This window comes from Otolemur garnettii, unplaced genomic scaffold (assembly GCF_000181295.1).
Source record: "Otolemur garnettii isolate 467f Iridium unplaced genomic scaffold, OtoGar3 scaffold00006, whole genome shotgun sequence".
Classification (NCBI taxonomy): Eukaryota; Metazoa; Chordata; class Mammalia; order Primates; family Galagidae; genus Otolemur; species Otolemur garnettii.
The window spans coordinates 10,474,707-10,491,413 of NW_003852401.1; the positions used below are offsets into that span (position 1 = coordinate 10,474,707).

The following is a 16,707-nucleotide window of genomic DNA, read 5'->3' on the forward strand; positions in this document are numbered from 1 at the left end:
CAGGAGGAAGAGGAGGAGGAGGAGAAGCCGCAGGAGAAGGAGGGGGAGAAGGAAGGGTAGAAAGAGGAGGAGAAGCAGGAGGAGAAGCAGGTGGAGGAGAAGAAGCAGAAGGAGTAGACAACAACTGAAAATAAGAGAGTGAATACAAGAAAAATGAATTAAGAAGCCTAAACAAAAGCACAGACTATTAAAAATAAAACCATATTTTCAAGATTTATACAAAGATATGGCATATAAAAGCAAAACAGACAGGAAAATTAAGCAATCTGTGTATATGCTTCATTTGAAATATGCATATTTAAAAAGAAAAAGTATTATCACTGGTAAATCCTAAATGTCTTCAATTTGAGAGTTAGATGTATTTCAGATTTGAGATTTCAGATTCAAGTACAAGTCACACTATTTTAGAATTAGTAAACTGCAAATAAGATATAATGTTAAAAGAACAACAAAAACACCAAAGATGAGAGCTATTACTCTTGAAAGAATTTTATATAGAAGATACTAATTGACTTTTTCCCAACTACATAAACTGAAAATAAACTCAAATTGTAACATGAGAGAATAATAATACACTTACTTATGTTCTATACATTATTATAATCCCCTCTATATGCATTAACTCAAAACAACTCTATTCTTATTTTATCTTACAGAAAAGAACACTAAGGCATAGAAAAGTGAGTATTTTGGCTGAAGTCTCACAACTAGCAGCCAAGATGAGGGTCCTGTCTCCAGAGCCTGTGATCTTAACTATAACTATGCATAAATCATTAAAAATTTATTTTCATAAGTTAGAGTTAAATATTAAGCAAGTTACAATGAAAGATCACAAATTTTCTCTAACAATCTTTAAAACTATTAAATATTAGAGCTTGGATTTATCCATTCATAAATATGGAAAAATACTTACCTTTCTAGCTTAGATTTTTGTCTACAGAATCATACTTTATCTGAGGGGAATATCAGAATCTCCCATGCAGCTGTTTTAAAAGACATATACCTAAATCTCAAGGTGACAGATCACAACCTTTTTTATTTAAAACAAGTATGGCTCTTTTGCCAAAAGCTACAGTGCGGTGATGTCACAGCTCACAGCAACCTCACACTCCTGAACTCAATCAATTCTCTTGACTAAGTCTCCTGAGTAGCTGAGATTATAGGTATGTGCCACCATACCCAGCAAATTTTTCTGTTTTTAGTAGGGAAGGGGTATTGCTCTTGTTCAGGCTGGTTTCAAATTCCTGAGTTCAAGCAATCCACTGCCTCACTCTCCCAGAGTGGTAGGATTACAGGTGTGAGCCACTGGGCCTGGCCAATAGATCACAATCTTACAGAGGTGAATGGTGAATTTTAGCTCAAGAACCTCTTAAATGAGGGTAACAACTCAGTGAAAGAAATATTCATATAAATAATTATTTTTTCTGTAAGTCCTCAATGGTTAACATTAAATATGGCATTCTTCACACATCCCCAATGATGTTATGACCACTTAAGAAAATTCTTAAAGTATCATGGCCATTTTTGAATACCTATTCCTGGCCAATCTTGGAACTAAATGCTTTAGGTACATCTTCTCTAATCTTGTAAAAAATCCTTTTAAAAAATGTGGAAACTGAAGTCTAGAGAGTTGAAAGAAGCCACAGAAATACTTAAAAGATTTAAATTCTGAACTACAGGACTCCTAAGTCTGTGCTCCTAATCATCTTTACCTATTGTCAGATTGTCATCTTTACCTATTGTTGAAAATCCTTGTAATGGTATTTAACCTTACATAGATCTCCAGAAGTTCTGATTTCTTATAAAGCTATAAGAGACTCTCAAGTATGATAAACAAAACTTTAATCATGGAAAAAGTACTCTTTTAATTTAACAAGTATTAAAAAAAACCCAAGAAGTTAAGATAGAAAATAAAGGCAGAAAAGAACTTCATTATAAAATAAAGGTGGTCTGGGAAGCCCCCTCTATGTTAGTGATTACATTTTTTTACCAGAACCACCTTCATAAAAAACACTATGCTTTCCCCCTTCTCCTGACCCTCTCTCCCCACATGTAATCTGCAGAATGAAAAACATATATTACACATTCAGTAAACAACTTTTAATTAAGTGAGAAGTATTTATTAAGCACTTTTTAAGTAACCAAACTACTACAATCTACCTAAATCTAGAACTTAAAAAACCATAAAAACATACAGAAGTTTTAAGAATACTCAAGATAAAATGTACAATAATTGAATGTTTTGATATTTTATCCTGAGATGGGAAAGTACATCAAAAAAGGAAAAAACAATAGTTTTCATCAAGAAGTAAAGGATACAACAAAAAATGTCATACCATTGGCCTGTTAAGCCAAATTTTCTTTCATTTCCAGCAATACTATAGGTCAAAATTATAATTAAGCAGAGCTATGCTCTTCTCCAAATAGTATGACCTTTTGAACAGACCTAGCTTCCAGTAACTACTTGCTATAATCCAATTCCTTGAATTCTTCATGAAACATACTCTAACTTTAATCTTAAATTTGTCATGCCATAGATGTAATAAAATACCACTAAGTAACATATTAATTTATGCTTAAAGTTTCAAGGTATTGTGTTTAGCTTCTCCCTAATCCAATCTACCAATACAATGTATTTATATGTCTAGGATTAGTAAATTTAGATCACATTAACTTGTCTTCTTTTTTCCAAACTCTCTGGTATTTTTTTGTTGTTGTTAACATTCAGGCATAATAAGCATAGCTCTTTGTACCCTCCATAAATCCCCAGTAAAAGAAAAAAATAAAGAAAAGAAAAAATAGCTCAGCGCCTGTAGCTCAAGCAGCTACGGTGCCAGCCACATACACCAAAGGTGGTGGGTTCGAGCCCAGGCCAGGCCTGCCAAACAATGATGACTACAACTAAAAAATAGCGGGGCATTGTGGTGGGCACCTGTAGCCTCAGCTACCTGGGAGGCTGTTGCTGTGAGCTGTGAGGCCACAACACTCTACCAAGGGTAGAGAGACTCTGTCTCAAAAAAAAAAAAAAGAAAAAAAAATTCAGGAAAAAGTTCACTCTCCTCTTAGGTATTAGTTAAAAAGCAAGAGCTCTGGAAATGTACTATTGAATTTTAAATTCTGATTACACCATTCATTAGCTTTGTGAGCTTTCTTAAATTACTTAACCTCTTTCTGCCTCAGTTCTTTTATCTGTTAAAGAGAATAACAAATTAATAGTGCCCACATTATAGAGTATTATAAGAACTCAGCCAAGATATGGAAAGCACTAAGTGTGTATAGCCCAAAATAAACACAAGATAAACATAAGCTATTAACATATTATTGCCCTATGATGATGTATTAAACTATGAACACATGGAATTACAAATATATCCTTATAATATTCCCTAAAAGTAATATTTTCCCACAATTCAGAATATATTTCCTTATAAATTTCATTATTCAAAATATCCATTTTGAGTCCCAGTACCATTTAGTATAGTTCATTGGACAGCTACTATTACTCAACCACATTATAATAACTGATACTGATACAGGGCAGGTGCACCCCAGCTTGGTCAGTGCCAGCCATCTGGGAGGACCTGCCACACCTTCTGTATTTCTGCCCTGGCAGTGGTGGTGCAGCGGACCAGGGGAGGCAGAGCTGGAGAATCAAGTGCAGTGGACAAAGTGAGTGCGGCAGATGCCTGCTGGTCCCCAGTTAGAGGAACAGCACAGCACAGCCCCAACAAAGTTGCTGGGGATTCACTGAGGGTACAAAGATCCAGGTTACACTTATTACGCCTGAATGTTAACAAAGAAAATACCAGACAGTTTGTTGTCAACCCCAGAACCACCCTTAAACCTAGAGAGCCCTCCTCTGGCTGTAGTACTCCCCTATAAGCAAACCACAATGATGATATAGGGTTCCCCCATTTAAGGGGATCCCTCATTTCCTTGGTCTGGTTAATTTCATGTAAGTTTCTTAGGCCAGGACAAGTTCATGAATTGAATTATCCATTTATTAATGTGCTCAATCACCTTGCTCCTAGCAGGACGGGACTACTGTACATCCATTCATTGATGCACTCATTCATCTTACCCCAAGAAGAAGGGACTATATCCATTCATTTGTTACTAAGTCCAGGCCAGATATAACTACAAAGGACCCATGTGACTCTATATACCTCTAGACAAAGAATCCAGGCAGAGAGAAGAGATCTTTTTCCCACTTGGGTTTTTCCTTCTACCAGGAGCCCTGGTGCTTTTTCTCTGCACTCTTTTCTGTAAGATAAATCCTGTCTTACAACTAATCTGTGGTCCGTGGATTCATTCTTCGAATCCCCAAGACCAAGGACCTACTGAAGAAGAAATTCCAGTATTAATACAATGAAATAAAATAATACCACAGATAGTTTTTAATTATTTTCCCATAGAAAATAACATTCATTTTTTTCTGTTTATTCATACCACCTTGTACAGTAATTTCTTCCTTACTTTAATCCCATTTAATGTTTCAATATTTTATTCACTATTTCTCCTTGTCCATATTATTTGTAAACATTATATAAAAACCAAGTTATTCAGTAATTTCTCCATGAAGCCTCAGCTGTGAGTACCTGTCCATCAAGAAAAATGTGATATATTATTGTTCTATTTCACCATTACTACATTTCTCAAAAACTCTGCTGATCAAAAAACAATCTCTTTTGAAATAGAGAAATTAGGACATTAATCATGCCAAAACTCCATATAACAGAGTAATGAACATTAGAATAGTATCAATTAATCCCACAGTACCCAGAATGTGTGCAATGCTCCCAGGAGTGCTGAAGCAAACACAGGTGGCACTGAGGGATATTTTAAATGTCTGAGGGAAACACAGCAATACTTGACATCTGTTGGACACTGTGCAAATTACTACCTAGAGAAATTCTACAGTTTCAATGTTAGATTATTCTACATTACTTTAGTGGCATCACAAAGCTTGGTTTTTAACAATTGCTATGATGAAAAAAGCAAGTAGAGAGCAAAAAGCAATGTGAAATAGGAAATGAAAATATCCAATCTGATTTCAAGGTTTGAAAAGCTGCCCTGTATCTAACAGGTCCATGCATTCTGTTAGTAAATAATTACGGCTATTTAAGGAGAAAATAATTTTTTACTTTAATTTATGCATTTATTTTTAATGATCACTAAGTTGTTAGGATATAAATATTTAATCAATGGAGCTGTTAGGTATTTCTCTTTGTATTGGGGCACCATGAAAAAATTACTAAAATACTGAAGTCATAAATAAGTGAGAATACTTGGGAATCTCTGAATCAATCTTTATAGAAAAAAGATCCATTATTTCAATAACTAAGAAGTATAATGTGTGAACAGTTATTATTTGCAACAGTTATAGAAATGGAAATCTTTACTGGGAAGTCTTTCGACTCCCGGGTAGTTCTTAATTGCTATAATTACATCTCATTCAACTTTAATCTCATTTGTTCCTATATGATCCTCAGCATTTCAACAGGCTCATACCTCCTTCTTCAAGTCTCAAACTGGAAGGGTATTAAGAATATAAACACTCAGGTAAGACAGTAAGTCACATATTCTCAATGTTAATGGAAGATATTTTGGCATAACTTTTCAAACACTAAGAATGTCCAGGTATACACATCACCTCCTATATCAATCAATCGTCCTATTACTATAGTAACAAACAAATTGATAAATTTTTAATATCTGGTACTTTAAATAAAAACTTTTCATTGCCATGTGAACAAAATTAAACCCATAAGAAAAAAATCCTTTTTGGCACAATTACAATATAATATTCAGTTGCTATCTGTTCACAACGCATTATATATGTATTAAATTGTCTGAAAATGGTAGGCCATTTCTCAGCATATAAAGCTGAATTAACTTCTACTTTCAGCATTAAGGGAATAACAAGGATCAGGTTTACACTTCTGCTTTGAACAATTGAAAACTGTACAAAATATTTTCAAACATTGTACAACATATTGCAAAGGACTATGATGATCCTTGAAAAAAAAAATGATTAAATGGGGTACCCTATTTTGCTGTGTATAACATGCACCTATGTTTTTGGTCCAAACTTTCAGGGCAAAAATATTTCGTTTTAATTTTTTAAAGGAGGGCAGAAGTTGCTGTGCAGAGGTGCCTCCTTCTCTTGTAAGAGGCTCAAAGTATGGATGCGGCCACTGCAGAGAAGATGGCAGGTAAGAGTGGTCCAGATGACCTGAGCACCCAACCACCCCTAGCTGTCCCATTCCAGCCTACCCTTGTCCCCACATCCTCTCATTTCCTATTCCCACCCATGTCCATCAGTGGGAATGTGGGTATGGCCACTCCTCTAAGAACCCCAGTGGGTATTTCCTAGGAAGCTAGCATGAAGGGCCCTTGACTACCCTTCGGCTCTGCACTGCACTGAGGACGCCTTTCCTGATGATACCTCAGTGAAGTACTCTGCATTTACATTTCTCTAGTGACTATACCAAGATCTCCTTGAACCATACAGACATTAGACACTCAGTAGTGTCAGAAAGAATGACACCAGCCTCTCCCAAACTTGCAAGTCCTACAAATCACCCAGGGAACCAGTTAAAATGAGACTCCTGAACCACCCCCAAATATACGGAATCAGCTCTTCAGGAGAAAGACCTAGATATCTGCTCCATTCACAAGCATTCTAGATAGTTCTTCCCATTGGCAACTCTGGCAAATTATACCAACTCAACACCTTGGGTGTTCAGACAACTCATGGGCTCAAAATTATAATCTATGGACTCAAGAACCCCTGAGATTTTGTGCTTCATTGCCAGGCATCCTTGCAGACAAAAACTTCATAGGACTGAGGACCAAGGTCACAACAGCAGGCTACTAGAAGAACTGAGTCTCAGAACCCAGGTCTCCAGACCTAGCTTGGGGATCCTCCTTAGCACACTGTCCCAAGAACTCTGAATGGGACCAGCTGCATGAGAGACAAGGCAGCCCAGAAAGAACAGGGATGTACCACTGGGAGACTGGGGCAGTCAAGGCCAGCCCTGGTCCCTCACACCAGCTTCCTGGGAAATAAGCCTCCCAGAGTTCTCAGTGGAGAAGCCATGGCCACATTTCTACCAAGAGACATGGGTAGAAGCAGGAAATAAGATGTGGGGGCAAGGATGGGCTGGGAGGGAAAGATGGGGGGGTTGGGCCCTTATGTCATCTGGACCACTCTCACCTACTGCCTGGGCTCACTCCTGGCTTCTCCACAGCAGCCAGCTCCATACCTTGTATATCTCCCAAGAGAAGAAAGCGCCACAGGCCAAGCACTGTACTGCTCACGCCTGTATTCCTAGAACTCTAGGAGACCCAGCTAGGTGCACTGCTTGAGCTCAGGAGTTTGAGACAAGCCTGAGCAACAATGAGACCCCATATCTACTATAAAAAAAAAATTGAAAAAAGGCATTGTGGCAGCAGCCACCTGTACTATTCAGGGGCTGAAGGAAGAAGATTGCTACTTAGGAGGCTGAGGGAAGAGGATTGCATGAACCTAAGAGTTTGAGGTTGTGAGCAATGATGATGCCAAGGAACTCTACCCAGGGTTACAGAGTGAAATTATGTCTCAAAATTTAAAAAAAGAACAAAGCACCACTGCCTGGCCATTTCTACCCATGGTGGTAGTATCTGCTGTGATTGGTTGGGGGAGTTGAATTTCAGCATTTCAACAGGTACCTGCACAGTGAGAGGGCATTTCAACTGGTACCTGCACAGTGAGAGGGCATTTCAACTGGTACCTGCACAGTGAGAGGGCAACCAGGGAGAGGAGTAGCACAGAAGGGGCACAATTACCTTATTTCCAGGGTATCATTTTGCTTTTTAGAAACACACTTTTAACACATAAGCATAAGTAAAAAATTGAAAACATGTATATAGATAACAAAATTAGTACTAACCATGTATAATACACATCCTTATTTTTCCCTCAAAAATGTGGGCCCAAAAGTGTGCATTATACATAGTAAAATACGGTAAGTTCTAAGCCTCCCCTAGTTTACTATAAAAGGCAGCTTTCAAACTACAATAAAGAAGAAACTCAAACATAGCTCAGGGTCTCAGCAAATTGAGTAGAGACAGACTGAAGTTAGGAAGGCAAAGACAGCCAGAATTTCTAGGACAACATAATAGAGGAAGGAGCTAAATCTAGAAAGAATTCTATAGATCTTTAGAAGGCTTCTCTCTGAGTATATATCAATCCATGCCTAGGAGAAAAGTGCGCCAGGCAAGGGGAAAAGCTATTGGAAAGTAGTATACTGAACAATTTCTCCAGGTTACAGAAAGTTGAAAATAGTTGTGTTCCCATCAGTCATAATGAAAAGCCTTTTTTTTTTTTTTTTTTTTTTTGAGACAGAGTCTCACTATGTCACTCTTGGTAGAGTGCTGTGGCATCACAGCTCACAGCAACCTCAAACTCTTGGACTTAAGCAATTCTCTTTCCTCAGCCTCCCAAATAGCTGGGATTACAGGTGCCTGCCACAATGCCCGGCTATTTTTTGTTACATTTGTCATTGTTGTTTAGATGGCCTGGGCCAGGTTCGAACCCGCCACCCTCAGTATATAGGGCTGGTGCCATAACCACTGTGCTACAGGCGCCAAGCCATTAAAAGACTTTTTAACTATCAGTCCATTAAGTGGATCACAAGAAGGTTCAAGGCTTAACATGGGATTAAATTTCACCCTAGATTAGAAGAAAAGCTGCTCTAGAGCTACCTTGACAAAAGCTTAAAACTAAACCTCAAATACAACAAACACTTCACAAGTAACTTAACCACATATAAGAAAAAATTCCACCATTCTTTAAAGGAATATAACACAAATCCAACAATCACCAAGATAAAATTCATAGTATCCAGCATCCAAGCAAAAATAGCCAGGAATGCAAAGATACAAAAACATAATCTAAAAGCAAGAGAAAAAATTGATGGCTTCAATAATGGTATTAGGGAATTCAGGACCTTGAAACAGCTATTCTAAATATTTAAAAGAATACTCAAGAATATATAATAGAAACTGAAGATTTAAAAAAAAAAACAAATATAAGGGTGGCGCCTATGGCTCAAGGAGTAGGGCACAGGCCCCATATACCAGAGGTGGTGGGTTCAAACCTGGCCCTGGCCAAAAACTGCAAAAAAAAAAAAAAAGTAACTTCTACATGTGAATAATATAGTATCTGGAATGAAATATATAACTGGAAAGGATTAACATCAGATTAAACAGTATAGAAAAAATTATCAGAAAACCTGAAACCACTGAAATTATTCAAAATGGAGCTGAATTATTTGCTTACCACAGCCTAAGATCCTTTAGTTGAAATACTCAGCTTTATAAATGAATATTATAGCATTTTCCAAATACTGCTTAAATAATACTATGTCCATCATATTGTATCACTAGCAATTCTCACCAGTGAAATAAGTCATTTTTTTTAAAATGAAAAAAAAAATGACTGTGGGCTTTCGTACAGTCCATAAATGTCTTCCATAACAAGTATCATAATTTCTAAGAATTAATTACCTTTGCTTTACTTCAATATGAAAACTATGCTCCAAAACATGTGCCCTAATGATAGAATTGGATTAATCTTCAGAATTTCTCACAGAAACACAAATAAGAAGTCTAAATGTATGACAATTTTCTTTGTGCATTTTCCTTTCTGACAAATATTGAGATATTTGTATTTTAAAGAAGTTATTTTTCAGAATTACTTTTAAAATGTTTAAATTATTTATTTAAAACTAACATTGCACTTTGCTGAGCACAGTACTTTTTGGTACTTTTTGCAGTCTTCAGTTATGAAAGCTTAGAAAGGAAAAGGAGGGATTGTCTGGGAAACAATACAAAGTAAAATAAAATTTGATAAACAATTTTATATATATATGATTCTTAAGCAAAGTAGAGAGCATCTGAATATTCATTAAGTTATTATTTATACTATTTTGCATACCTAAAATATTTTATGATGAAATCCACACAGCGGAGATGATGCCACAAAATAAGCTCTAATAAACTGCTGCTAGCTACCTATTATGTAGATACTATATGTTCATTTGAAATTCTAAACTTGGACTCAAGATTTTTGACATTCACCACTGCAATATCTCTAACAGTAAAAATTAGATACTATAAATGCCAAAATAATGAGTAATATAATTTAATAAATTATGTTGAATTAATAAAGGAGAATATCATTCAGGCATTAAAAAAGAAAACTTTCCAAGTAGGGGAAAAATAAGAAAATGCTACTGATATAGTAACACAATACAAATATAGAATCCAATTTTTACAAAACAAAAACAAATCTCTTATTTACATAGGAAAAAATAGTGGAAAAAAACTTTTTTGCACTTTTTAAAATTTCAGATTAAATTGAGGGTACAAACAATTAGCTTACAAAGTCTGCATCTGTAGGCATTTGTAGGGTCCCTATTACACAGTTGGTTGTATCCCGAACCCAGGAGGTATGCATATACCCTTACATTGCGCACACCAATCCCCCTACCTCTTCTCTTCTCCCTACTCCCTCATTCCCCCTCCCCACAACTTGAATTGAGTTTTCATTGGCTTCATATTACTATTGAATACACTGGACGCTTACTTTTCCATTCTTGTGACACTTTACGAAGAACGTGTTTCAACTCCATCCAGGTTAAAAACAAAAGATGGAAAGTCTCCATCTTTTTGTGGCTGAATAGTATTCCATGGTATACATATACCAGAGTTTATAAATTTATTCATGGGTGGATGGGCATTTAGGTTGTTTCCGTATCTTGGCAACTGTATGCTGATCTATGATAAACAATTTAGTGCAAATGTCCTTATGATAAAATGATTTTACTTCTGGATAGATACCTAGTAATGGCATTGTGGGATCAAAAGGAAGGTCTGTTTTGAGTTCTTTGTGGTTCTCCATAATTCTTTCCAAAGAGGATGTATTAGTTTATAGCCTCACTAATAGTGTAAAAATATGCCACCCTCTCCACATCCACACTGGCATCGGTAGCTTTGGGACTTTGTGATGTGGGCTATTCTCACTGAGATTAGGTGATATCTCACAATGGGTTATTATTATTTAAGACCTTTATTAACTGGTGCTTGCAGTTTGTTAACTTTTTTGAAAAAATTAAGTTGTAAACTTTTATTACAAATTAAAAATTAAGTTCTTAAAAATTACAACTTGACCAGATATGAAACAATTTAAAAACTTTTAAAGGCATACTGAGAAAAAACAGGCTTTTATTTAAAAAAAAAAAATGTTTGTGATTACCAAAAGAGATGTCTTTAGGTAAAAATTAAAAAAATACCCATGCTGTATAGATAATGCAGATAGTTCTAGTCATCTGGTCAACGGGCAAAAAGCAAGCACTTAAGGTCTTTAGCTCCAATCTTTTGTTCATTTCTTATTTGTTTCATATTTCATATTTGTTTCTTCTTGTAAAATGACTAAACCAGATGATGGTAGAGATGGTTAGCCGGTATTTACTCAGCCCCACCATGCTCAGCCTCGGGAGTAGATGACTTCTCAGCTAGTCGATTGCCTGCCTTTGTCTCTTTGCCATCTGTGGTTTAGGGTTTTCTGGGCATCTGCATGGATAATTGAAGTTGCAACAGTACCCACGTTGAGGTGGCTGCTGACCTTGAGTCTCATCTCCTTGATTCTCTTTATCCTCTTCATTGCTGTCCTCTATGGGCTGTCTTTGGTGAGGAGGGCCCCTGCGGAATTGTGGCCCATAATCCCAATACATATTCTGTCTGGGTGGTCTACCTTGTTCTCCTGCACCCTGGTGGTCAGCACCTCCATAGCTTCTCCCTGCAGAAGAGGGTTGGAACACTGTGGTCACCGCCCACAGGGTCTGGACCTGTAATAAGGCAGGAACCTTTGTGGGCAGTAGGGCAGGTATTGTTGGGCCTGGCCTTCAAGAGCACTCTCCAATCCCTTGTTCTTTCCCCTACTCTCACTATTCTGGTAATTCTGCTGGTAATTGTGTGGAGGACCCCTGCGACATGGATAGCACCTATAATGTTTACGGTCTGCTGAGCATTTACTGCCTTGAATTGGAATTCCACCAGAGCCTCTAACATTTGCTGCCTCCACACCCTTTTCTCCATCAACAATATCAAGCTCCACAGTCTCTCCATCTCCTACACTGAGAAGGTACTTCCTGTGCTTGTTCTTCTATATGGCAGTCTGGTGTACAAATGCATCTTCCTTGGTGTCATTCCTATTGATGAAACCATATCCGTTTCTTACATTGAACCATTTTACTGTTCCCAAAACCTTCCTGGCAATGACCTTCTTGTCCTAGCAGGCAGGCGCCATGGATATAAGGCCACCTGGGCCACAGCTCCCTGCACTACCACCTGGCTTGGCAGTGCTGAGGGCCGGGGCTGCCGGAGGCTGCTGGGTCTCTGCCTCACTGCTCATGATTGAAGCCACAATGACCAGGGCCCCAACGTGGCAGCTTCTGCTCCTCCCAAAGTGTGATGGTAATTAGGCCAGCGGCAGCAGTAGGGATGCTTGGGGCATTTTTTCATGTTTGTTGGCCATTTGTCTTCCTAAGAGAAGTTTCTGTTCATGTCTTTTTCCCAGTGATAGATGAGGTTGTTTGCTCTTTTCTGTTGATTAATTTGAGTTATCTGTAGATCCTAGTGATCAATCCTTTGGCAGATTTGTAACATGCACATATCTTTTCCCATTCTAAAGGGAAGTGGGGAGTTTGGGTGTTTGACTGTGGTGACGCGTGGACTCCTGCCCAGAATTCAGCTACCAGAAAGGGGAGCTGTTTGGACCCCATTTGGAGAGTCAGGGGTCTAGGTGGCAGGACAGAAAAGTGAGAGGAAAGGATCCCGCTTAGGAAACAGACAAACTTTGTAATTTTAGAAAAGTCTTTATGGCGCCATGCTGAAACAGCAAGCGAAAGCGGCAACCAAACCCATCCCCAAGGAGAAGGAAAAGTCTTAAAGTCTTTTGTGCTCCACAATGAGACAGCAGGTATCAGGGGTGGCCGACCCCTCCCCTGTAGAGGCTAAGGACTCTTTTGTGCTCCGCACTGAGTCCTCCGGCATCGCTGTGGCTGGTCCCGCCTCGCAGAAGCTGAGGGCTCTTTTGTGCTCTGCCCAGAGTCTGCGGGCATCAGCAGTAGCCAGCCCCTCCCTGGCAAAGACTGAGGGCTCTTCTGTGTTCCACATGGAGTCAGCGGGCATCGGAGGCGGCTGGTCCCTCCCCCACAGAGGCTGAGGGCTCTTTTGTGCTCCACAAGGAGTCCATGGGCATCAGTAGCAACCAGTCCTTTCTTCAGGGAAGATTACAATTTCCCAGTTCAAGGGGAAACTAGGAGTTGAGTGGATGATCTGGTGAAGCACGACTCCTGTGCCAAATTTGGAGGGCAGATAGGGGTGTAATCTGGAACAGGACAGCCGAGGCTGGGCGGCCAGTCAGGAAGGAGACATATTCTGAAACTCCAAAAATGGCATCTCCAAAGAACCGCTTCCTACAGACCAGTTGCTGAGAGTGCATACAGCAGCCTAACAGAGTTTTGTTTTTCTTTTTTTTTTTATCATTTTATGATTACCATTTTTTGTTTGTTTCTTTTCTGTCTTTTTTCTTATTCTGATTGTCTGTGTATCTGTGTACTTGCGTGTCTGGTAATATTTTTTGTCTGTTTATTTGTTCATTTGGTGTCAATGTGTTTTGTACGTTGCTAAATCTTTGGTTTGGCTATTTTCCCTAATTCCAATTTTCACATTCAACAAGAATACAGGGAAACAGGGGATGAGGGCAGACTGGAGCTAGTTTTCAACAAAAACTCCAGTCCAGGGGAAGAGAAAACGGTCAGAAAGAACCCAATGAAGCTGAAGGAGGAGAGCTGAGTTGAGAGAAGAGATAGATAAATCCACGGCTTCTCTGCGCCCTGCGCTCCCCCTCGCCACCCGTGGCAGGCGGCTTCCCGGCCACGCACAGGGCAGCCAGAGACCTGCTGCTTGCTTGCTTCAGCCCTATACTTCCCCAGTGGCAGGCGGCTTCCCTGCTGCTCCCGCCACCCTCGCTGGGTGCCAGGTGGCCAGAGACCTACTGCCTCCATGCTTGAGCCTCGAGCTCCCCCAATGGGCAGGCAGTTCCCCACTGCATCTGCCACCCTCTCCGGGTGCCCGGTGGCCAGAGACCTGCTGTTTGCTTGAGCCTCATGTTCCCCTGGTGACAGGCGGATTCCCTGCTGTTCCTGCCACCCTCACCAGGCCCAGGCTGTCCAAGAACTGTGAAAAGAAGTCAGGTGACAGGGATCTATACTAGAGCTGCAGTATCCCGAGGTGAAGAGCAGCAGCCACAGCAGCAAGAACAATAAGGCTCACACCCCTGAGGCTTTTCCAGACAGACACGTCCTATCTCTCTGGATTTTATCCAGTGGCAGCCACTGGAGGAACGGTTCTGGAACGGACTCCAAATGGTGTAAATTCAGCATGTGGCAGAATCAGCGGAAAAACTCAGGCAACGTGAATAACCAGAGTAGATCAACTCCCCCAAGGAAAAAATGAGGCAGATGCAATTGAAGATCCCATCCATAAACAGGTTGCTGAGATGTCGGAAATCAAGTTCAGAATTTGGATAGCAAATACGATTAACAAAATGTAAAAAAGGAGGGAATCAGAATTTCAAGAAATTATTCAAAAGATATCTCAAGAATTCAAGAAGTTCAAAGATAAAATGACCAAATATTTTGAAACACTGAGGCAAGAGGTTGCAGTCCTCAAAGATCTGAAAAATACGGTAGAATCCCTTAGTAACAGAATGGAGCAGGCAGAAGAAAGGATCTGACATTGAAGACAAATCTTCTGAACATGCCCAAGCACGCAAGGATGAAGAGAAATGGAGAGCAAAAATGTATTACCCTCTCAGACAGCTCTGGGATAATTCGAAGAAAACTAATATTCATCTTATAGGAATCCCTGAAGGTGATGAAGTGGCTTCACAAAGCACAGAGGCTCTACTTCAGGAAGGTATGAAAGAGAACTTTCCAGACATGCCAAGAGATTCTGAAATTCAGATAGCAGACAGGTTCAGAACCCCAGCACGACTCAACCTGAGGAAGACATCTCCCAGGAACATCATAATTAACTTCACTAAATTTAATCTGAAAGAGAAAATTCTGAAAACAGCTAAATGTAAGTAAAGCATAACCTACAACGGGAAGAGTATTAGGATGATTGCAGATCTCACTGTTGAAACTTTTCAGCCTAGAAGAGGATGGTCATCGACTTTTAACCTCCTAAAACAAAATAACTTTCAACCCAAGATCCTGTATCCAGCTAAACTGAGTTTCATTTATGATGGAGAAATTAAATACTTTACTGACATTCTCACGTTGAAGAAATTCACTATAACTAAACCAGCACTCTAGGATATTCTCAGACCTATCCTCCACAATGATCAGCACAATCCTCCACCACATAAGGAAACTCACACAGAAAACTTTAATCAAATTCCAACCTCCACAGTGGCGAAAGGATTAAAGATGTCCACTGGACTTTCGAAAAACTCGATACCCAAAATGATACCAGGTTTATCAATATTCTCAATCAATGTAAATGGCCTAAATTGTCCTTTAAAGAGGCACAGGCTGGCTGACTGGATACAAAAACTCAGGCCAGATATCTGCTGCATACAAGAATCCCATCTTACCCTAAAAGACAAATACAGACTCAGGGTGAAGGGATGGTCATCTATATTCCAGGCAAATGGAAAGCAGAAAAAAGAAAGTGTTGCAATTTTATTCGCAGATACAATAGGCTTTAAACCAACAAAAGTAAGCAAGGATAAAGATGGACACTTTATATTTGTTAAGGGTAATAATACCATAAGATTTCAATCATCAATATTTATGCACCCAACCACAATGCACCTCAATTAATAAGAGATACTCTAATACACATTAGCAACTTGATTTCTCCTGGCTTTACTGACATTCTCATGTTGAAGAAATTCGCTATAACTAAACCAGTCCTCTAGGATATTCTCAGACCTATCCTCCATAATGACCAGCATAGTTGGAGATTTTAATACTCCTTTGGCAGTGATGGATAGATCCTCAAACAAGAAGCTTAGCAAAGAAATTTTAGATTTAAACTTAACCATTCAGCATATGAATTTACTGGACATCTACAGAACATTTCATCCTAACAAAACTGAATACACATTTTTCTCATCAGCCCATGGAACATATTTCAAAATTGACCACATTTTAGGTCACAAGTCTAACCTCAGCAAATTTAAAAGAATAGAAATTATTCCTTCCATCTTCTCAGACCATCATGGAATAAAACTTTAACTCAGTAACAACAAGAATCTGCAGACTAATACAAAAACATGGAAACTAAATAACCTTATGCTAAATGATAGGTGGGTCAGAGACGAGATCAAGAAGGAAATTACCAAATTTTTGGAACAAAACGATAATGAAGATATGAGTTACCAGAACCTCTGGGATATTTCAAAGGCAGTCCTAAGAGGGAAACTGATAGCACTGCAAGCCTTCCTCAAGAAAACGGAAAGAGAGGAAGTTAACAACTTAATGGGACATCTCAAGCAACTGGAAAAGGAAAAACACTCCAATCCCAAACCCAGCAGAAGAAAAAAAATAACCAAAATTAGAGCAGAATTAAATGAAATAGAAAACA

General features: G+C 38.8%; 1 protein-coding gene and 1 pseudogene across 2 annotated transcripts in view; both read right to left on the reverse strand.

Annotated features, from left to right (window-relative positions):
• CNTLN (centlein) overlaps nucleotides 1-16,707 on the reverse strand; it is a 319,321-nt gene that overhangs the window by 246,058 nt on the left and 56,556 nt on the right. The window lies entirely within an intron of this gene.
• On the reverse strand, nucleotides 11,515-12,542 carry LOC105888275 (annotated as a pseudogene).